At 46.4% G+C, this 21,046-nt stretch overlaps 1 long non-coding RNA gene across 1 annotated transcript in view; it reads right to left on the minus strand.

The window, feature by feature from the left end:
* LOC149869566 (uncharacterized) overlaps positions 1-18,206 on the minus strand; it is a 102,473-nt gene extending 84,267 nt beyond the window's left edge. Inside the window, exons 1-3 of the long non-coding RNA XR_016441111.1 lie at positions 18,153-18,206; positions 17,284-17,358; positions 15,612-15,658 (exon numbers count right to left, since the gene is read on the minus strand). This is a non-coding gene — a long non-coding RNA (uncharacterized LOC149869566). The remainder of the gene's footprint in view (positions 1-15,611; positions 15,659-17,283; positions 17,359-18,152) is intronic.
* Positions 18,207-21,046: the final 2,840 nt, after the last annotated feature.

Below are 21,046 nucleotides of genomic sequence, written 5' to 3' on the forward strand. Positions count from 1 at the left end.
GCTGAACAGGGAAGTCCAGGAAAGCCTAAAGGTAAAGAAAGAGGTATACAAGCTATGGAAACAGGAGGTAGCTACCAAGGACGAGTATACCTCCCTGGCTTGCACTTACAGGGAATCAGTTAGGAAGGCCAAAGCAGGATTACAACTTAGGCTGGCAACAAAAATTAAGGACAACAAAAAGTCCTTCTTCAGGTATATAGGGAGCAAAAGGAAGGTGCAGGGAAGCATAGGACAAACTAGGGCAACTGGTAACAGAGAGCAGGGACAAAGCTGAGCTCTTCAATGAGTTCTTTGCATCTGTATTCCTAGACACAGACCAAGACAAATCTCTCAATTGGATCATAGATAAACATAGGAGGGACACCAGCCCACCAACTGTTAGCACAGACTTAGTGAAGGGGCACTTAGAGGGGTTGGATATGTTCAGATCAGTGGGCCTGGATGAATGTCATGCAAGGGTGCTGAAGGAATTGGCCAGTGTCATAGCAGAGCCACTGACACGGCTGTTCAAGCACTCATGGTGCTCCGGTCAGGTCCCAGAGGACTGGAAAAAGCCCAGTGTGGTCCTTATTTTCAAGAAGGGAAGGAGGGAGGAACTGAGAAACAATAGGCCATTTAGACTCACCTCTGGAAAAAATCATTAAGGATCATATTTGTGGGAGCCCAGCAGGGGAAATAATGCTGAAAGAAAATCAGCACGGGTTCGTTGCAGGTAGATCCTACCTGACTAACCTTGTTTCTTTTTATGAACAGGTCACAAAATGCTTAGATGCAGGAGTCGAGGTAGATGTCATCTACCTAGACTTTAAGAAGGCCATTGATACAGTATCTCATTCTGTTCTCGTAAATAAACTGACAGGCTGTGATGTAAATGATTACATGGTCAGGTGGGTGGCAAATTGGTTTAGAGGGTCGCACCCAGAAAGTGGCGGTGGACGGGTCTGTATCAACCTGGAAAGATGTGGACAGTGGAGTCCCACAAGGCTCAGTCCTTCAACCGGTGCTATTCAGTGTCTTCATCAGTGACTTGGATGAGGGCATGGAGAGCACGCTGTCCAAGTTCACAGATGATACCAAATTATGGGGCAAAATTAACACACCAGAGGGTAGGGAACGGGTCCCAGTGGATCTGGACAGGGTGGAAAAATGGGCAGAATGAAATAGGATGCAGTTCAACAAAGACAAGTGCAAAGTGCTGCACCTAGGCAAAAAGAATCACTTTCAGGCTGGGGAATGAACATGAGTTGACAAAGTGATAAACAAGGCTAACTGCACTTTATTATACATTAGCAGATGCATAACGAACAGGTCCAGGGAGGTGATGCTTCCCCTCTATGCAGCACTGGTCAGGCCACAGTTGGAGTGCTGCATCCAGTTTTGGGTGCTGCACTTCAAGAGGAACGAGAATAATCTTGAGAGGGTTCAGAGGAGGGCCACTCACATGGTCAGAGGCCTGCAGGCAAGGGTCTATGAGGAGATACTACTGAGGGACCTAGATCTCTTCAGCCTTTGCAAGCGAAGGCTGAGAGGTGATCTTGTGGCTGCTGTTGTAATCATTTTGCATTTGTTATGCGTTATGGCCTTTTGTGATAGGTGGCCATGTTCGCATGCATTAGTTAGAGGTTTGCATAGTGTTTATGTAATAGTGTTTATGTAACAGGTGCTGGGTGAATGGGAGACTCTGGGGCTGCAGCATGTAAGCAACATGCGGTTGGAATTTTCCACACGGGGTTTCTTAAGGGAAAGTCCAGGGTCTGTCAGTAATGTGACAGTCACCGCTCCGAGCCAATGAAGAAGTGCCACACGTGATTAGACCGCCCTGCATCACTGAGGGTATATAAGACATTGCACTGTGAACTTTGGGGTCTTTGCGCCCGATGGAACGTACCCTACGGATGGAATCGAACTTGGAGCGACCTTCGGCCCGGCCAGCCAGAGGGGAGGACGCCAGACCCGCCTGATCCCGGTGACCTGTCCCAGAAACACCTCGCCAGCACGACAGCAGTCTCACGTGTCGCTAGGGCGCGTGAGACGTGGTGAGTGTGTGCTCACTGGTGGACACAGCACCATTAATTCTGTTTAATTTTGCACTTCATTAATAAAGTTAAGCCTGACCAATAAGGCAAAGCGTGATCTGTGTAATCCTGACTATTGAAAGATCCTGTAACAGCTGCCTATAAATTCATCAGGGGAGAGCAGCAGGGAATAGGAGATGCTCTATTTACTAAGGCACCCCCTGGAGTAACTAGGAACAATGGCTACAAATTGACAGAGAGCAGATTTAGGTTGGACGTTAGGAGGAACTTCTTCACAGTAAGGGTGGCCAGAATCTGGAATGGGCTTCCAAGAGAGGTGGTGCTCTCCCCTACCTTGGGGGTCTTCAAGAGGACACTGGACAAGCACCTAGCTGGGGTTGTCTGACTCCAGCGCTCTTTCCTGCCCAGGGCAGGGGGTCAGACTTGATGACCTACTGAGGTCCTTTCTGACCCTAACATCTATGAATCTATAATTTGGAGGTGGATAGGTGTTCAATTTTTAATTCCAGAAATGCAGGCACATGCCTGCAGTGGCTAGGCTAGAAGCCGGCGGGTGCTTGAGCAGCCCTCCCTGCCCTTCCACAGTACTGAGCTGAGTTGGGGCATGGCCAGGCCCCTGCAGGACACTGATTAGGGAGGGGTTTACATCCCCACCCTGCCTGCACTGTCTCCAGGCTGGAGGGGGAGGGAGAAGTAGCAGGCTTCCCCCACCACCACCCTTGCTGCTTAAGGGGTGAGGAGTGTTGCTAGACCCTGGCCCCCAGTTAGCACTCTAGGGGGGAGGACTGCTTGTGTTTTGTCTGTTGATGATACTGAGCTTTTTAGTTTCCCTCTCCCTGCTTCTTATACTGTTTGCAAACCAGGTCATTTCTAACACCTTTGTCTGTCCGCTCTTGAAGACTGACAGATTGCAGTCAGCAGGTTGCTTATCAGAACAAAGTTTATCAGCCCATCAAGTCCTACAAAAGAAAACATCTCTCTCATTAGTTTCAAGCTCTTCTTATCTGCAGGGCACATTTGGACTTGCAAGCCACTAGCTGTCTGCCCTTTGTTCCAGTAAAATTGGAGACCCACACAGACACCTCTCAGCATTAGCTAGCAGGGACGGGGGGAATGAGGGGCATGGCCAGATGCTAGTGCATTGGGGTCTCTACCATGGGAGAGGAGCAGAAGGGGGGATCCCTGCTTGAGCAGCCAGCAGTGAGGGGGGCTAGGGGTGGCTGGTGCAGGGGGAAGCCAGGCAGACATAGCCCCTTAGCCAGCCAGAACAGTGATAGTGCTCTGGCTAGGAAGGAAGGGGGCAGGGCCAGCCCTGTTCTCTGTAGCAGACAGCCCAGCCCAGGGCCACAAAGCATCTGGGATGCTAAGGGACTCTGATTTAACTTAAACCAGGAAGGGGTCTAGGACACACATTGCATAAACTGGTTTGATCCAAATCGGTTAAGTCTGATGCTACATTCAAACAGATTTATCTTAAACCAGTTTCAGCCATTTTGAAACTGGTTTATGTGCTCTGAACTTATGTTCTGTTACAGGTTTAAGCCAGTTTCTGATCACTTAAACTGCCTAATGTGTAACTTCTGTGCCTAATCTAGAAGACCCTCTCAGAATACATTGTGCACTCACATTTGTACATCCCACATCAAAGGACCCACAGTTCACTTGCGCAGATTTTTTGCTTGTTCATTTTAGTTTCATCTATTGACCTGTAAAAATCATCAAGACAGGCTCTCCCCCATTCAAATTTATTTACTTTTTCTTCTTTCCCTCATTTTCCCACATATTTCTGATATCCCTATTATTTATTGGTCACATCTAGGTATGGGCCAGATAATTTAGGAAACATAATGGTGCCTTCTAAGATATATATGTGAGGATCTACTTTTACCACCATAATTTCTCTGACCCTGAAGTTCTATTGCCTGAATTAATTATCCTTGTTACTGAACACAAAATAGGTTTTAGATGGCTTGAACAGTATCTTACCACATCACATATTTTATCTTATCACGTGTAAGTTTATTGTATTGAGCCACTAGTAGGGATCAGAGGGTCTCTAGGATTTACTTTGTTTCACTTTTATTTTGGATAAGATCACTTACGTTCTTAGCCATCACCAATTCACAAACAGCTCAAATGCTGCAACAGATGAAGTTGTAGTACAGCTTGAGTTCTCTGATGTCAAGGTTGTGATATTACTAGATAATTTCCTGAACAACATTGCTAACAGCATAGAGCATGTATTTGCATCCTGCATCACAAAAGAGCTCTTATCTCTCATCCTTGACTGTTTCCTCTAACATGAGTCCCAACCTTCAAGCTTCCAGTCTGAGCCATTTTAGTCCCTGACAATCATATTAACTAGACTATGAATGCTTCCTGCTTCAGGAAACTCTCCTCCATTCCCACTCTCCAGATTTCAACTCCTCCATTCCCACTGGGAGATGATGTGCATCTCACAAGTGGTTTGGAGCTCATGCAGATTTTTGCCAATGCTACCCGTGGACAGGATGCCTTTAACACATTTGCTGTGTTAAGAGAATTTCACCAATGTCCAGTAGATGGATTTCAGTGGTGCCTCCTCACAATACAGGGATCAGCCCATGTTCCTATACTGTATCCTGCTTTCTAGTTTCTGGCCCATTGTTGAATGTTCCTCAATTTCTGTATATCTCAGGCATTAGCCCCACGTATCATCACAGGAGTAATACAGCATCCATCTGGTACAGCACAGAAGTGTCTGAGATGGAACCTAAGTCTAGGTGTGGGATCTCATGGTCAAGAGCTGAGAATTTGCCTAATTAAGCACACTGTGACCCAACAGTGTAACTAGAGATGGGTGACCAGAGCAGTAGACCCAGATGTTGAGTTAGGGCAGACACCAGAATGGTAGCTCCTAGCAGTCAGGGTCTTTGAAATCCCACATTGAGCTAATGGCATTCCCTACCTACTTCCCCTCCCCCACCCCACACACACTCTCCAGGGCTTGACAGCACCTCTGCTCGGGGCACCAAAACTGCTAGTTATGCCTCTGTTGCAAGCAATTTATATAATATACTAACGCCTATCCATTGTGCTTCTCTGTCCCCCACTACTGCAGCAGCTGAGCATCTCACAAGCTTTTAATGTATCTATCTTCACATAACCTCTTTAAAGCAGGAAGGTACTATTTACTTCCGATTTAAACGGAATACAAAAACCCAGAGACAATATGAGTATGTCTACACTGCACAATGAAGGCATGCCTGTAGCATGTGCTAGAGCTGGCCCACCCAGAAAAGGTAACAAGAGTGGTTAAGACACAATGGCATGGGCTTTAGTTAGCTAACTGTGACAAGGGACCATCACATGGCTGGTCAAATCACTGGCGCGCCCACCTGTCTATGGCAGTCTGCCTTCCTGCAATGCCTTTGATGCATCTAATTAGTAGATGTTTACAAGGCAGGAGACTGCCCATTTACTGCCCGAAGCCAAGGGCATAATTCACAGCTCCAAACATCCCCTTGTAGATGGCATCATAATGTGGCTCCGGCCCCACACCTCATTTTATGCCCACCTGGCTTTCAGACCCCACCTGGATTCCTCCTCCTCAAGCAGTCTACTCTCCACCCTCATACTACAAAACTCCACATGCCCTTTTCTCTCACAGCTGTGGCCCCCTCTGGGACCTTTGGCCTCCCTGGCTCTAGCCTCGTCTCTAGGCCAGTCAGGACTCCCAGCCTCTAGCCTTGGCCATCCCTCATGGTGGGCACTCTGGCCCTTCAACTGGCTTGGTCCTGGCCCCAACATGGGCCAGTGAGGTTATTTTGGGTAGGTACTGAGCCACTTGCCCTCACACCCTCACACAGGTCCACATTCTTGGGCCCCTCCTAACACATCTCACTCTCTATTCAGGCTGGCCTATGCACAGTCCTTCAAGTCCACCATGTGGGGTCTACTCGACGCAGCCCAATCAATCACTCTTACACATCCCCTCACTGGGGCCAGTACACCACCTCCTTGCTGGGGCTCTTGGGCCTTATGCCCCTTGGGTCTCAGGTCTGATGATGTACCTCAACCCCTTGCCTGTCCCCTCTATGGGTAACCCACCAGGCCATGAGAGCTGAGGCTGTACTCACGTTTCACTAGGGAGGCACTGGTGTGGCATTTCCTGGGGACCACCTTGCCACAGGCAGCCCCACCATACCATTCAACCCTAGCAGGGTGTAGTTTAGGCCATTCCCCAGGTCCAGGAACCGCCTCCATCCCACAGTTCCTAGCCTTGACCTCCAGGTGTCCTGGAAACAGCAGCTCCAGCTGGTGATGTTATCCCTCTGACTCCCTACAGCAACTGCCTGCTCAGCTCTGAGAGCTTAGGTTTATAGGGAGGCTGCTCAGCCCCATTCTCCAATCCAAGATCCCCTTTGCAGTCACATGCCTGCCTTGTGAAGCCACACTGTACATACTGGATGCTCCACAGCCTGTTTAAGCCTCTTAAAGTACAAACTCTTCAGGGCCACTGGGTATGCACTGTAGTGGCTAACACATACCACTGCATCTCTACTGCTGCTGTGACCCATGCTAACAGATCATGCTTGCACTGATATAATGTCACATGTGAATCACCCATATTTTCTGTGCTGACATACTCTAGGGTCCAGGTTTTTAAGGGTTTAAGGCACTGCCCCATTGCAAGACCTACACGATTTCTGTGTCTAGGTTCATTTTGAAGAATCATTGGGAATTAGGAAGCTAAAAAATCCTATAACATCTGGCCCTTAAAAGCCTAAGCCTTGTGAAAATTCAGTGGAACAGTCTCCAAACTGCTTTTGAAAACATGACTTGGATGGACAAAAGTATGGATAAAAGGACAAGCTACAGCCACCTAGAAATAGGCAAGGGCTTACTGCAGAACAGCCGATGCATAGTAAATGTGTATCTACTCTTACCCCACAGTAAATGAAAACTAACCCTAAGCAGCTTAGCCCTCAATAAAATAGGGTCAGGCTGTTTACAATGGCAGTTAATATGGGGGAGCACATGCATGGTAAAGGTCTGCCCCCTTGTAACTCACTGTAATGTGTTTGTTCATTTGTTCATATCTTTAACCATCTGCCTGGCTTAGGCGTTCGAAAGCTGAGGAGAGCAGCAGCACTTAACAATCTTTAAGCTATCATAGCCTTCATGAATTGCCCAAGGTCACAGGGGAATACTGTGACAAAGTAAGGGATTGACTTTTGGTCTCCCAAATCCTTAACTAGTTCCCTAATGTGGACAGTCTAGTCTTCTTTAAAGATAAGAATATACTGTATCACCTGCCTAACAAAAGTGTTGTGAGGCTTAGCTTAATAGCTGTTTGAAGAAAACCTCAGATAAAAGGTACCATTTAATTGCAGTGTTTCTGTAAGGCTAAATCCTTTGTTTGCTTTGTCTTTCATATAAAATTTTGTTCACATCCATAAAAGGTTCTGGAGTCACTAGTCAAGTATAATTTAACCCTTACCAAAGAGCATTTCCGGCTTAGAAACTGGTTTATTTTTTTATTGTGGATCTTTCCAAGAACCATTCAATAGTTGGTTGAATTGGAACGATTCTGGAACAATTCTAATTTCAGAAAACTGATTTAATTCTCTTCATGCTAAATGTTGATGTAGTGACATTGTAGCAAAACATAGAAGTTGGCAACAGCTGTTTGTTAGGTGTCTCTTTAAGCTACCATCATGTAAATGCCTATGCATATTACAAGTGAAATCTGTGAGAGAAAAACAGGGTTATTAGTTGTAGTGTGTTAGTCTAAGGACATAGGCAGGCAAGGATCTTTGTGTAAATGTGATATATTTTATTAGACCAACTAAATAGTTGGGGAAGAGTTCTCCACAAGCTTTTGGGCAAAAAACACCTTTTTCAGGCATTGGGAGACTCTGCAGGTTGTAGTGCAACCTAAATCCAATGTCTATATTAAGTCCCTAACTGAAGAAATATCAGGTTTCATCAAATCCATCCTAAAACCTCTTATCAGCCAAAGACTGGGTTTTATTCAAGACACAACAGACTTTCTGCGAAAACTTAAAAACATAGACCATCTTCCCAGCAACACTCTCCTAGCCACAGTGGATGTCACTAGCTTATATATCAACATCCCACACCAGGATGGCATCCAAGCCTGCCTCACACATCTACAAGAACAAGATTACAACTAAGAGTTTGGACCTCAAGATATTACTGAACTTATCCACTTCATCTTCACATGCAACAACTTCAGTTTCAACAACCAACACTTCCTCCAGACCATGGGCCAAATGGCCCCACAATATGCCAACTCAGAGACTGAGTTTTGTCCAAGACACAACAGACTTTCTATGAAAACTTAAAAACATAGAGCACCTTCCCAGCAATACCCTCCTAGTCACCATGGGTTTTACACAGGCTTATATACCAACATCCCATACCAAGATGGCATCCAAGCTTGCCTTACATATTTACAAGAGCAAGTGTATAACTCAGTACAGACCTCAAGATATTACTGAATTTATTCACTTCATCCTCATACACAACAACTTCAATTTCAATAAGTAGCACTTACTCCAAACCATGGGCACAGCTATAGGCACCAAAATGGCCCCACAATATGCCAAACCTTTTATGGCCCACCTGGAAGAAGCATTCTTCAAGAACTGCACCATCAAACCCATGCTATACCTGAGATATACAGATGACATTTTCATCATTTGGACGAAAATCTTGCATTCTCTGATTGCTTTTCATCACAAATTCAATAACCACCCCCCTCCATCAGACTATCTCTTGAATAACTTAACACCAACATTTCCTTTAAGACACCATGATCCAAAATGGTAAAATACAAAGCACCATATACAAGAAACCCACAAACCAACATACATATCTGCAGAGAACCAGCAATCACCCTAAACACACCAAAAATCTGTAATTTACAGCCAAGCTGTCCAATAGCACTGGATTTGCACTGAGGAGAATACCCACAATCATCACCTCACAAATCTCCAAAGGGCTTTCACCCAGCAAGGACACTCCCTCCAGAGAGATAGCTTGCACTTTTGAAAGAGCCACCTGGATACCACATGAAGACTTGCTACAGTACAAAAAGAAAGTCCCCATGAATCACACACAATTTGTTATGACATACCATCTTTCCCTGGAGCCTATACGGAAAATCCTCAAACAATTCCAATCGATATTAGAAGAAGACCCAATTCTTAAAGAGATCTTTCCAGAACCACCCATCCTAGCCATTAAACAACCACCAAACCTTGCTTAACCTCATCACCAAAAGCAAAATTCCTATGTCGCAAACCACACCAAATGGATCCATACCACACTGAAAATCCATCAAAGATAAGAATACCCAATTACCGGTGGGTACCCACTTCTCACAAGGCAGTCACACCCTCTCCAATTTCACAGCTCTAATCCTCAAAGTGAACTTACAAAACACATTTTGTTGACGAGCCTATGAACTTCACTTCATAAATCTACTAGATACAAAAAATCATGGGCTTAATACAGACACTGGATTGATGACACATTACAACTTGCCTGACACCTGATATACCAGGTACCTGCTTCAAGCCGACCTCTTGCATTGCTTCACACATTTTCCTCCCCCCCACCCTTTCTCTCCACCCATTGTCTCCCAAATTTCTACTCATTTGCATTTTCACAGACTTCTTATTTCAGCTTCTTTTCTATCTTGGAAAACACATAACAGGAGCAGAGTCTCCCAATGCCTGAGGAAGGATACTTGTGCCTAAAAGCTTGCAAAGACCATTTTTTCAACTATTTAGTTGGTCTAATGAAAGATATCGCATCTACCCAAAAAAAACCTTGCCTGCATAAGAGAAAAGCATGCACCATAATGATACAAATGTTTTATATTCTCTACTATTCGTTTCTCTTTTCCTTGCAATTGTGCAGATCCAGAAGAAATTAGGTCATGCAATTACATAGTGATATATTTCATCATTATTAGCTATGAAACTCTAAAGTGTTTATGCCGATTTGTATTGTGCATTTTGCTGGTCATACAGCAATAGAAGAAAATATATTGCAAAGTTGTCTTAGAAAGGAAATAGCCACTTTTCAGAGGATAATCATGTAGCCACTAAAATAAGCATCAGTTTGAAAGTTGTCATGCCAACACAGAGTAGGAATCTGGCAACCATAAATCATACTTTCGTTCAATAAAATTTATTTCAGCCACAGTCCCTCCCTGCAGGAGGGGGTGGGGGCAATACGAAACTCATTAAGATTGTAGGGGTAAGCATGTGTTCTCTTCTAGGTTGGCGGATCTCCTCCGGTGGGCTTTAAACTAGGCTCGTCGGGGGAAGGGGAAGATGAGGGCGGAGGAAGCCTTGGACTGCTAAAACAAGCAGCACCCACATGTACAGCCCAGGCTAGACCGACGAGCGGAACAAATACACAGGTAAGCAACAGGGGCCAGGGCAATGCTGAGATTAGGGGGCCAGTGCACACATCCTCAGGAGGCCTCAAATGCTTCTACACAAACGCTCGTGTTATGGGAAACAAGCAAGAGGAACTTACCCTCCTGCTAGCTGACACCAACCCAGACATAGTGGAGCTCACTGAAACGTGGTGGGACCCAACGCATGACTGGGTGGTGAATATCAAAGGCTATAGGCTGTACAGGAGGGACAGGACAGGGAGGAAAGGCGGAGGTGTGGCGCTCTACATTAAGGAGGAATACATATCCTCATCAAGTAGCACAAGGTCAGAGGAGGGGCACACTGAAGTGCTCTGGGTTAGAATACAAGGCAGTCGAGGGGAAAGAGACTTAACGGTGGGGGTCTACTACAGACTACCCAACCAAGGGGAAGGGCTAGACCAGGAATTCTTAAGTCAGCTCACTGAGGTAGTTAGGTCAAAGGATGTGGTCATCATGGGGGACCTGAACTTTCCAGACATCTGCTGGGAAAAGCAGTCAGCCAGGTCTGACCACTCACATAGGTTCCTAGCCCAAATGCAGGACCTCCATCTAACCTAGGAGGTGCACAGCCCCACCAGGGGAGACGCCTTGTTGGACCTGGTGCTGGCCACGGGTGATGACCTGGTGAGGGGGCTGTGGGTGCTCGACCACCTGGGCAACAGTGATCATCGCCTGCTGGAATTCACCATCCAGCACAAGGTGGAAAAGGCCTGCAGCAAGGCAGCAGCCCTAGATTTCAGGAGGGCAGACTTCAATGAGCTAAGGAGAATAGTCAGGGAAGGATTGAGGGGAGGGGAGTCAGGTGTCCAAGAAGAGTGGTGCTTCTTAAGGAGACAATCCTCCAAGCCCAAAGGGAGGTAATCCCAACATGGATCAAAGGGCGCAGGAGGGCGCAAAAGCCCCCATGGCTCACCAAAAGCATCTGGGAATGTCTCCTAGCTGAAAGGGAGGCATACTCCCAATGGAAGGGAGGGGCCATCACCAGGGAGAACTATACTGCAGTGGGTCGGGGATGCAGGGGGTCAGTCGGGAAGGCCAAAGCGGAGATGGGACTGGGACTAGCTACCCGGATCAAGGATAACAAGAAGTCTTTTTTTATATACGTAGGGGGCAAAAAGAAGGTACTGGGTAACGTGGGGCCCCTGCAAGACACACTAGGAAATTTGGTCGTCACACCAGACGACAAAGCTAACCAATTTAACGACTTCTTTGCCTCCATTTTCCTGAGCAGGGACCGAATCAGCCCCCCCACCGAGCCCCCCTCAGGCCCCACGGGAGATGCACCTAGACCAAGGGTCAGGGAGGATCTAGTCAGGGAACTTCTGGAGGGACTGGATGTATTTAAATCAGCTGGTTCAGACGATCTCCACCCCAGAGTGCTGAGGAAATTAGCTGAGGTCATTGCAGGACCCCTGGCACAGCTTTACGAGCACTCATGGTCCTCTGGTGTGGTGCCAGAGGACTAGAAGAGGGCCAACGTGGTTCCCATCTTCAAAAAAAGGAGGAAGGAGGACCCGGGAAACTATAGGCCAGTTAGTCTTACCTCGATCCTGGGTAAGCTTTTTGAGAGAATTATTCTGGCACATGTCCACGAGGGGCCAGCAGGGGACATTATGCTTAGGGGCAACCAACACGGGTTCATTAGAGGCAGATCCTGTCAGACCAACCTGGTCACCAAATCCTTAGACGCAGGGATAGCAGTAGACATAGCCTTTCTGGACTTTCGAAAGGCCTTCGGCACTGTCTCTCACCCTGTTCTCATTAAAAAACTGGGGGACTGTGGTGTTGACACCTACACAGTCAGATGGGTCACCAACTGGCTGGAGGGCTGCACCCAGAGAGTGGTAGAGGAAGGGTCATTTTCAACCTGGAAGGATGTGGGCAGTGGGGTTCTGCAGGGCTCGGTCCTTGGGCCCGCACTGCTCAACATCTTCATCAGTGACTTGGACAAGGGGGTAAAAAGCACCCTGTTCAAATTTTCTGATGACACCAAGATGTGGGGGGATGTGGGCACGCTAGAAGGAAGGAATAGGCTACAATTCGACCTAGACAGGTTACAGGGGTGGGCGGATGAGAATAGGATGGGATTCAACATTGACAAGTGCAAGGTGATGCACCTGGGGAGGAAGAAGCAGCACCATACCTACAGGTTGGGGAACTCCCTTCTTGTCAGTGCAGAGGCAGAAAAAGATCTTGGAGTCATCATTGATACCAAGATGAACATGGGTCGGCAATGTGGGGATGCAGTCAGGAAGGCCAGTCGCACCTTGTCATGCATCCACAGATGCAGATCCTCAAGCAGGTCCAAGGAGGTGATCCTCCCCCTCTATGCAGCACTGGTCAGGCCGCAGCTGGAGTACTGCGTCCAGTTCTGGGCACCGCACTGCAGGAGGGATGTCGACAGCATAGAGAGGGTCCAGAGGAGGCCACTTGCATGATCAGGGGGCAGCAGGGCAGGCCCTATGAGGAGAGGCTACAGGACCTGAACTTATTCAGCCTCCACAAAAGAAGGCTGAGGGGGGATCTAGTGGCCTTACAAACTAGTCAGAGGGGACAAGCAGGCATTGGGGGAATCCCTTTTCCCCTGAGCACTACCAGGAGTGACTAGAAATAACGGTCACAAGCTGGCGGAGGGTAGATTCAGATTAGACATCAGGAGGCGCTACTTCACAGTCAGGGTGGCTAGGATCTGAAACCAACTTCCAAGCAAAGTGGTGCTGGCTTCTACCCTGGGGGTCTTTAAGACAAGGCTAGACAATCACTTTGCTGGGGTTGTTTGACCCCAGTACTCTTTCCTACCATGGCAGGGGGTCGGACTTGATGATCTGCTCAGGTCCCTTTTGACCCTACTGACTATGAAACTATGAGTTGGACATTACCCACCATACAAATTGAACACTTATTCATCAAGTGTAAAATCCACCTTCCCCATAGAAAGTGCAAACAAACATGTTTTACTTGAGGGACGCACATGGGAACTGGAGGGGATGGAATCTCTTTCAACACATTATTTGGAAACAATTCATTGCTATCTACTATATTATTGCAGCTGATGGTGATTTCACAAGAAAAATTTATAGCTAAATTTGGAGCACCACTTCAAATGAACGTAACTTAACAATACAAATTTGCATTTATTAGTGATTGTCATCCCTAGTGCTGTATAGACGTGAATGAATGAAATCTCACAACAGCTTAGTGAGTTAAAAGTTGGTTTCTGGGAGGGCAAGATATCTCACATTCCTCAACACATTACGTGAGAGCTCTAAGTGCTCAGAATTGGAGCTAGTCATTTTTTTTTCAGAACAGTTTTGATTTGTTGAACACAAAATGCTTTACTTCATGCTTCCCAAGCTCAGCAGGACTTCAGGAAAGAACATTTTTAATGAATTTGAGATAGGTGGACCCCAATAGTACTTCTAGACTCTACAGCTTCATGGAAAACCCACTGGTCAGATTGCCCCAACTTAAAGGACTTTGTTGTTTTCATTGTTGGCTGCTATGAAGCTGACAGTCTGAGAGCATAGAAGTGTTAGGTGTGTACAGAAGTACTCCATGCACATTTTACAGTGTTGTAATTTAGAGCACTTTTTATAGTACTATAAAAGTTACTGTGCTCTTAAACATGACATAAATACACTGTCTGCTGTGGTGGGGGGGACTCTGAGTCTCCCTGCACTTTCCGGGCTGGGAGGTGGGGGCACTCCACAGCCTCCAGGGGCTTCTCCGCTGGTCAGAAATTTGACCAGAGTACAGAAGTTATTTAAAGTGTTGTACATCACTGAAGTGCTGTAAAATACAGCATTTCCAATTTAATGCCTCATTTAACAAGGGTTCATTTAAAATACTTTACCCATTTTTAAAGTGCTATAAAGCCATGCACTTCTGTTAAGTCACAGCAATAAAGCACATTAAATGACAAAAAAAGCAACCTCTGTACACATCGTGACCCTCAGGGCACCCACACTTCTTCCCACAGAGCTGAAACTTGATGCTTGAAAGTCTTTGCTCTCAGAGTCAGGCCAGCCATGCCATGCAGACTGAATTGGACTGGAAGACCCAGTGCTTCCAGGGGCTCCGGGCCCAGGACAGTCTACTTTGTTAAGTGAAAGAGAGGCAACCCATCTGATGGCTCTATGGCAGAGGTCCAAGAGCTGGTGTCCCCTGCAAGAGCCTACTGGAACCAGTGGTTGTGTTCTGCAAAGGCTTGCATTACGCAGAGATGAGCAGTTCTTATTCAGACGCTTAGGCCCCATGCATACAAAGTCCTTCCTGACCACAGGACTGCCTCTGACAAAATAAATCCTGCCTGCTTGCTGTCACTCAGGTACAACAGGAACTGACAGTTATCCAAAGCAGCTCGGGGTAGGTTTGAGTCCCCCTTCCCCACTGCCACATCATGTCAGGGTGTGTTCACAGCCACTCCAAACTATCCACTCTGCCTTAGGGCCAGTCTCTGGTGTACACAAATTGGAGAGTGTCCAGCAGAGGGCAATGAAAATGGTTAGAGGACTGGGGCACATGACTTAGGAGAAGAGGCTGAGGGAACTGGGCTTATTTACTAAATGGGGAGTTAATTACATCCCTTAACTACCTGAAGGGTGGTTACAAAGAAGATAGAGCTAGACTGTTGTCAGTGGTGGCAGATGACAGAACAAGGATCAAAGGTCTCAAGTTGCAGGAAGGGAAGTTTAGGTTAGACATTAGGAAAAAACACTCTTGTAGCAAAACCCCTGGGTTTTTCTCTTTTTTTTTTTTTTACTTAGAAATATGACATCCCCTTTTCCCCATCATTTCTGCGTTTTTCTCTCCCCTCCTCTATTCCCTATGGGTATATATATTTAGAAGTAGTTATACGTTAAGTTGAAACCCTGTGTACGTAAGTCCCCTTTTACAGTAACCATGAGCTATTGTAATGATGTTTTGCTGCTTGTGTTGGATTACTGTAATGGATTACACCATACAGTTATTGTCTTAAGTGTCTCTTTGTTAATATTGTATGATTTAGGCCTGCAATGTGGGTTCGCATGAGTGATGTCAAGCATCCATTTTGTGTCAGGTTCCCATCTTGTCCCCATGCCCCGTTGTGTAAGTATGCTGCAATTATGACTTACATTTAAGTCTGTAACCTCTCCCATGTAAATTGGTTTTCCTTGAATGCCTGAAACAAAAGAGTGAATGGATAAGTGAAACACAATGATAGCAGGACCCCCTACTAAATCACCCCACCATCAAAACTAATACCTGGACCAACGACCCAGCCCTTGGAACCACCCTCAGCATTCAAGAAACAAAAGATGAGGCAACCCACCATTGTGCCAAGCTGCACATGCTCAGTATGAACACCTGGAACAGGACTGACCTTGCCTGGACATGCCCTCCCCATAGGAGATCATATGTAGTCTGCCCCATAAAAAAGGGGTAGTGAAGACTGATTCCTGGGGATGCCCTCTCTATCTGGACCAGCACCATGCCACACCACCTATCCACCCAGAGGCCCCACTGGTGCCCCCCCTGGACAACACCTTGCTGGAGAAAACCCTGACTGGCCATCGAGCACACCCACCCTCTCTTCAACCAAGGACTTAGACTCCGCTTCTCTTCCCTACCTGGACTCCAACCCTTCCACTGAGTCTCTTTCTCCTACTGCCATTGTGTGAGTGTGTGTGGGGTGCTTGTGTGAGTGTGTGTGAGAACCAAGCTGTACAGTACAGTGTTCATTTAATAAAACTGTTATTTGGACCCCTGAGTTGGGTTTTGCTTTACTATGGTCCTGGGCCTGCTCCAGTCTCTGCTCCTCACCCCTCTAACTTCTGTCTCATTTCTCCCTCCCCTGCTTCTGGCTCACCATTACCTCCAACACCTGTCCCATGCTCCTGTGGCTCCAGCCATCCGAGCTCCTCTGTGCCTGCAAACCCCTGTTTCTTTGCTATTGCCTTATCCTCACTGCCTTTTCCCCTGATCTCTGCCACTTGCTCTTTAGTTGCCAAGCACACCAAGCATAGGTACCACAGGCACCAACATGCACACACTCTCACCTGAGTCAGAGTTTAACCTATGTGTATATGTGTACTGTGTATGATTTCATGTCATTATCACCAGAGCGTGTATGTGCTTGAATTGGTGATAGGTATGCATGTGCCTAGGCTGGTAATCTTGGATGTGTATGTGCCTGAGTTGGTAGTGTGTGTATGCACCTAATTGATTTGTGTGTTTGTATATATGCAATTGTGTCACACCCTCCCATCTAACACCACAGTTTTGAGATCCTGAGAGGTGGCCTGACCCCACAGGGCAACACTCTCACTAGGCGGGTAGTAAAGCACTGGAACATGTTATCCAGAGAGGTTGTGGGATCTCCATCCTTGGAGGTTTTTAAGACGCAGGTAAACAAAGCCTTAGGTGGGATAATATAGTTGGAGATGGTTGTGCTTTGAGCAGGGGATTGGACTAGATAACCTCCTGCAGTCCCTTCCAGCCCTAATGTTCTATGATTGTATGATTTGACAAGAACAAGTCATGCTTAACCAACCTGATGTCCTTCTATGACAATGTGATAGGATTTGTAGATAGATGAAAGTCCTAACAGGAGAAGATACTGAGTCACAATGACCTTTGCAGTGATCACTGTAAAGGTATGTTGAAATTCTGGCAGAATTACTATAAAGGGTATGAGAATACAGCATTTTGTCAGGCCAGTTCCTGCCCTTGCTCTTCCTCGGTCCTCCTCCCCTCCCCATGCAGATCTCAAAACTTAGAAAGTTCCCTTTGTTATAAGTGACAGACCATATTCCACAGACAGCATTATATCTCTGGCCTCCAACCACACAGTCACACCGTGAGTTCAGTTCAGTCATAGATCTAGGAGACACAACCAGTGACAGGTCAAAAATAACAACCTAATTAGTCAGCAGAGACAAAGATGCTAAAAAAAGAAAGAGCTAGAAAAAAAAAAATACTGTGAATAGCAAAAGATCTTATGTGCAAATAAATTTTAACTATTTACATTTGTTTCTAAAAAAAAATCTCCAATCTGTAATCCTCTGGGAAATTTTCATTGTCCACTTTTTATTCTCTCATATTAAATTCAGTTCAAGACTCTAGCACTTGCATCCTATTAAATAGTCTATTCTCAGCTTATTCAGGTTATCCTAATTTAACCCTATCAATCCTTCCAACCATTCAATGAGTCAGATTAACTGGACACTTGGCCAGCACCTAGTTCCAAAATGAAACTTGGAAAACAGTTAGTCCCCACACAAATGAAGCATGGAATTTGTATCTGTACGTTGCTGTGGAGATGCTGTGCAAAGATTTCTTAAGATTCTGCAGGTCTTGGCAAGAAACGTTTTGTCTCCCAGAAACCCAGTGACAGGTAATATTACTGAGTTTCAGTTTTATTATGTGAAGTCCCATTGAAATGCATGGTACAAGTATCTGATTCATTTCAGTGCAACTTTGTAAAAAGAGAGAGAGAGAGAGCAAAAGAAAGGGAGAGAGAGAGTGAGCTGATAGTCCTGACCACAAAACAAGTCACACACTGGGAGGGGAAGTTTGTATTCTTTCTTTGCAACTACAATCCAGTTTCATTTTGAATAGAATCATGCAATCAACAATCAAAAGCATCGCAGAATATTTCACAGTTAATCACTGACCTCTTTACATGCCGATACAGGGCCTGCCTTGCACCAGGGGTTGTCGCTTTCAACAGTATAACATGAATGGAAAAAAACTATCGTTTGGATTTGCTAGGATTATATACTCGCATTGCATGGGTCCCAAAGGAGACAAAGCAGTGAAATCCTACAGGGCTTGATCTGAAGTCACCAAAAAGGCTCCTACAGATGCCAATAAGTTTTGAATCAAGCCTGTAAGTCAAAATAATTTGTATCATGTTCAAAGTTGCATTGCAGCAAATTAATTGGTACATTTAAGAGTCAGTATTCGTATTCTTGGAATTGCTGGGAAGAGAGAAAGGCAAATGAACTCAGGGTAGAACATAGAATCATAGACATGTGTAAATGAAATGGGGACCCTAAATTGAAGTGGTGGGTTTTAAAAAACACTGCTTCAATTTAGGACCAATTAAACCCCTGTGTCGTGCACAAACCCTGCTGACCTACCTGCCTCTCTGACAGGGAGGGGAGGGCAAACTGCCAGTGGGCAGAGCAGTCCCTGGGCTGCAGGGGGGGGGGGGCCTGGTGCTTCCCTCCATGGCAGCGGTGGCCCCCACCCCAGGTGGCACCCGCCCACAGGCACCGTTTGGGCAGTCCCAAGGGGCACTGAAGCTGTGGAGGGAAGCACTGGGCCCCTGCGCAGCTCAGGCAGGCTCCAAGAGGGGAAAAAAATCAGGCTTGTCTTTTTTTTTCGACAGACCCTACCTCCCTGAGCTGCTGCCAGGCTGCTGCAGGGCTTCCTGCAGAGCCGCGGAGCTGCATGGAGCCTGGTGCTTCGCTCCATGGCTCTAGGGGCAGCAAACTAAAACTCCTCAGAGGAGTTTCGTCTGCTGCACCCCAAGACATTTAAGGCGCACTATGCCGCCAAGTTTCCTACAGCGGCTGGAATTAATGCACAATACGCCGTCGAGGTGTGCTAACACTGACACAATTAAAGTGGTGCAAAAGCATTTAGCCCACTTTAAAGTGCAGTGCACATATGCCCCTCATTCTGTAGCACACACAGCCATAGAAACGAGGGTTGGAAGGGACCTCAGGAGGTCATATAGTCCAGTGGTTCGCAACCTTTTTTGCTCCAAGACCCATATGTAAACATCAATGGCCAGTCCCAACCCAGTTCCCCTCCCTCCTGACCCACTGCCCCCCACCCCCAGGCTCAAGCCCCAGGGTGTGGGGCAGGGTAGCACGTGCAGGGCCTGGGGGGCCCCAAGCAGCCCCTTGCAAGGCTGGAACTCTGCCAGCCTACAAGGAAAATGCCATGGTTTCCTACATTTTTCTCCTTTAAAGGAGACTCCATTTTTAAAGTTTGGTGATCCCTTTTTGAAGTTTAAAGTTTATTTCCTTTCAGAAACACTGATTTAGTCCAACCCCCTGCTCAAAGCACGACCGTCTCCATTTATATCATTCCACTCAAAGCTTTGTCTACCTAGGTCTTAAAAACTTCTAAGGATGGAGATTCCACAACCTCTGGGTAACCGTTCCAATGTTTTACTACCCTTCTAGTGAGAAAACTCTTCCTAATATCTAACCTCAACTTCCCTTGCTGCAACTTGAGACCATTGCTCCTTGTTCTGTCATCTGCCACCACTGAGAAGAGTCTAGCTCCATCATCTTTATAACCACCCTTCAGTAGTTGAAGATTTCTCTTCTCCAAGAGACTGCAGAAAATCGAACTGTAAAATGGATATAAGGTCAGCAGTAGTAATGGACTGGAAATGGTAGAAATGTGAAGTGATTGGGTATAAGGGGGATGGGCAAATGCTGAAGGAGATTGGGTCATAGCTGAAGCAGGAGAACTCCACAACACAGAACTCAGAAGAACCATGCTAGGTTATTTGATATCGCCTATGGTTACAACTAGGGCTGTGTGAGTCTTTGGATCCCACTTCGGATCCAGACCCGCTTCAGATGCTTCGGCATCCGAAACGGCACTTCCGGGTTGAAGCAGGATACCAGTAATGGTCTCCAGAGCGAGTCGGGGGCATCCAAAGCACTTCAGACCCACTTAGGATGCTTCGGAGCTGCTTCGGCCATTTTGAGGGAATTAGAAGAGGGAGGGGGAGCGATGGAGAGTGGGAGCGGGGGTGGGGGGAGAGGGAGCGGGGGTGGGGGGAGACTGATGTCTGTAGGTAGCTAGGGAGAAGGATTTTTCCCTGGCTACTTTTCCAATGGCAGCATTTGTGGGGTGGGATTAAAAAAAGTATAAAAGCCCCTGTTTCCAGCCCTTCTGTGCCTTTTGCAGCTCGTTCCCTGTCAGCAGCTGTGTGAGAGGGGAACGCTGCGACTGAGACTTGCCTGTTACTTTTTCGTGTTATAAAAGGAGTGGTTAGGATTTAGCTTAGTTTAGTTTAACTTAGTTTAGTTTAGCTTAGCTATTCAATTCAATTATTAGTAGTATTACAATTCAATTTATTTCTTTGAATTATTTTTTTGGGAACATGTCTTGGAAACTTTGCAAAAAGCCAGTTGTGTTTTCCCAGCCAGTGTTTCATAGATTTTATAGACATTCAGGCTAGAAGGGACCTTGGAAGATCATTGAGTCCAGTCCCCCACTCAAAGGGCAGGAAGTCAGCTGGGGTCATAGGATCCCAGCAAGATATGTATCCAATTTTCTCTTGAAGGTGTTCAATGTAGGTGCTTGAACCATCTCTGATGGCAGGCTGTTCCACACCTTGGGGGCTCGAACAGTAAAGAAATTCTTCCTTATATCCAGCCTGAACTGGTCTTGCAGTAGTTTATAACCGTTCAACCTCGTTATCCCTTGGGGCGCTCTGGTGAACAAACGTTCCCCCAGATCCTGGTGGTCACCCCGGATAAACTTATAGATGTCCATCAGGTCACCCCTGAGCCTACACTTTTCCAGGCTAAAGAGT

The sequence above is a fragment of the Crocodylus siamensis genome, chromosome 3 (genome assembly GCF_052110815.1).
Source record: "Crocodylus siamensis isolate JL-2025a chromosome 3, ASM5211081v1, whole genome shotgun sequence".
Taxonomy (NCBI): domain Eukaryota; kingdom Metazoa; phylum Chordata; order Crocodylia; family Crocodylidae; genus Crocodylus; species Crocodylus siamensis.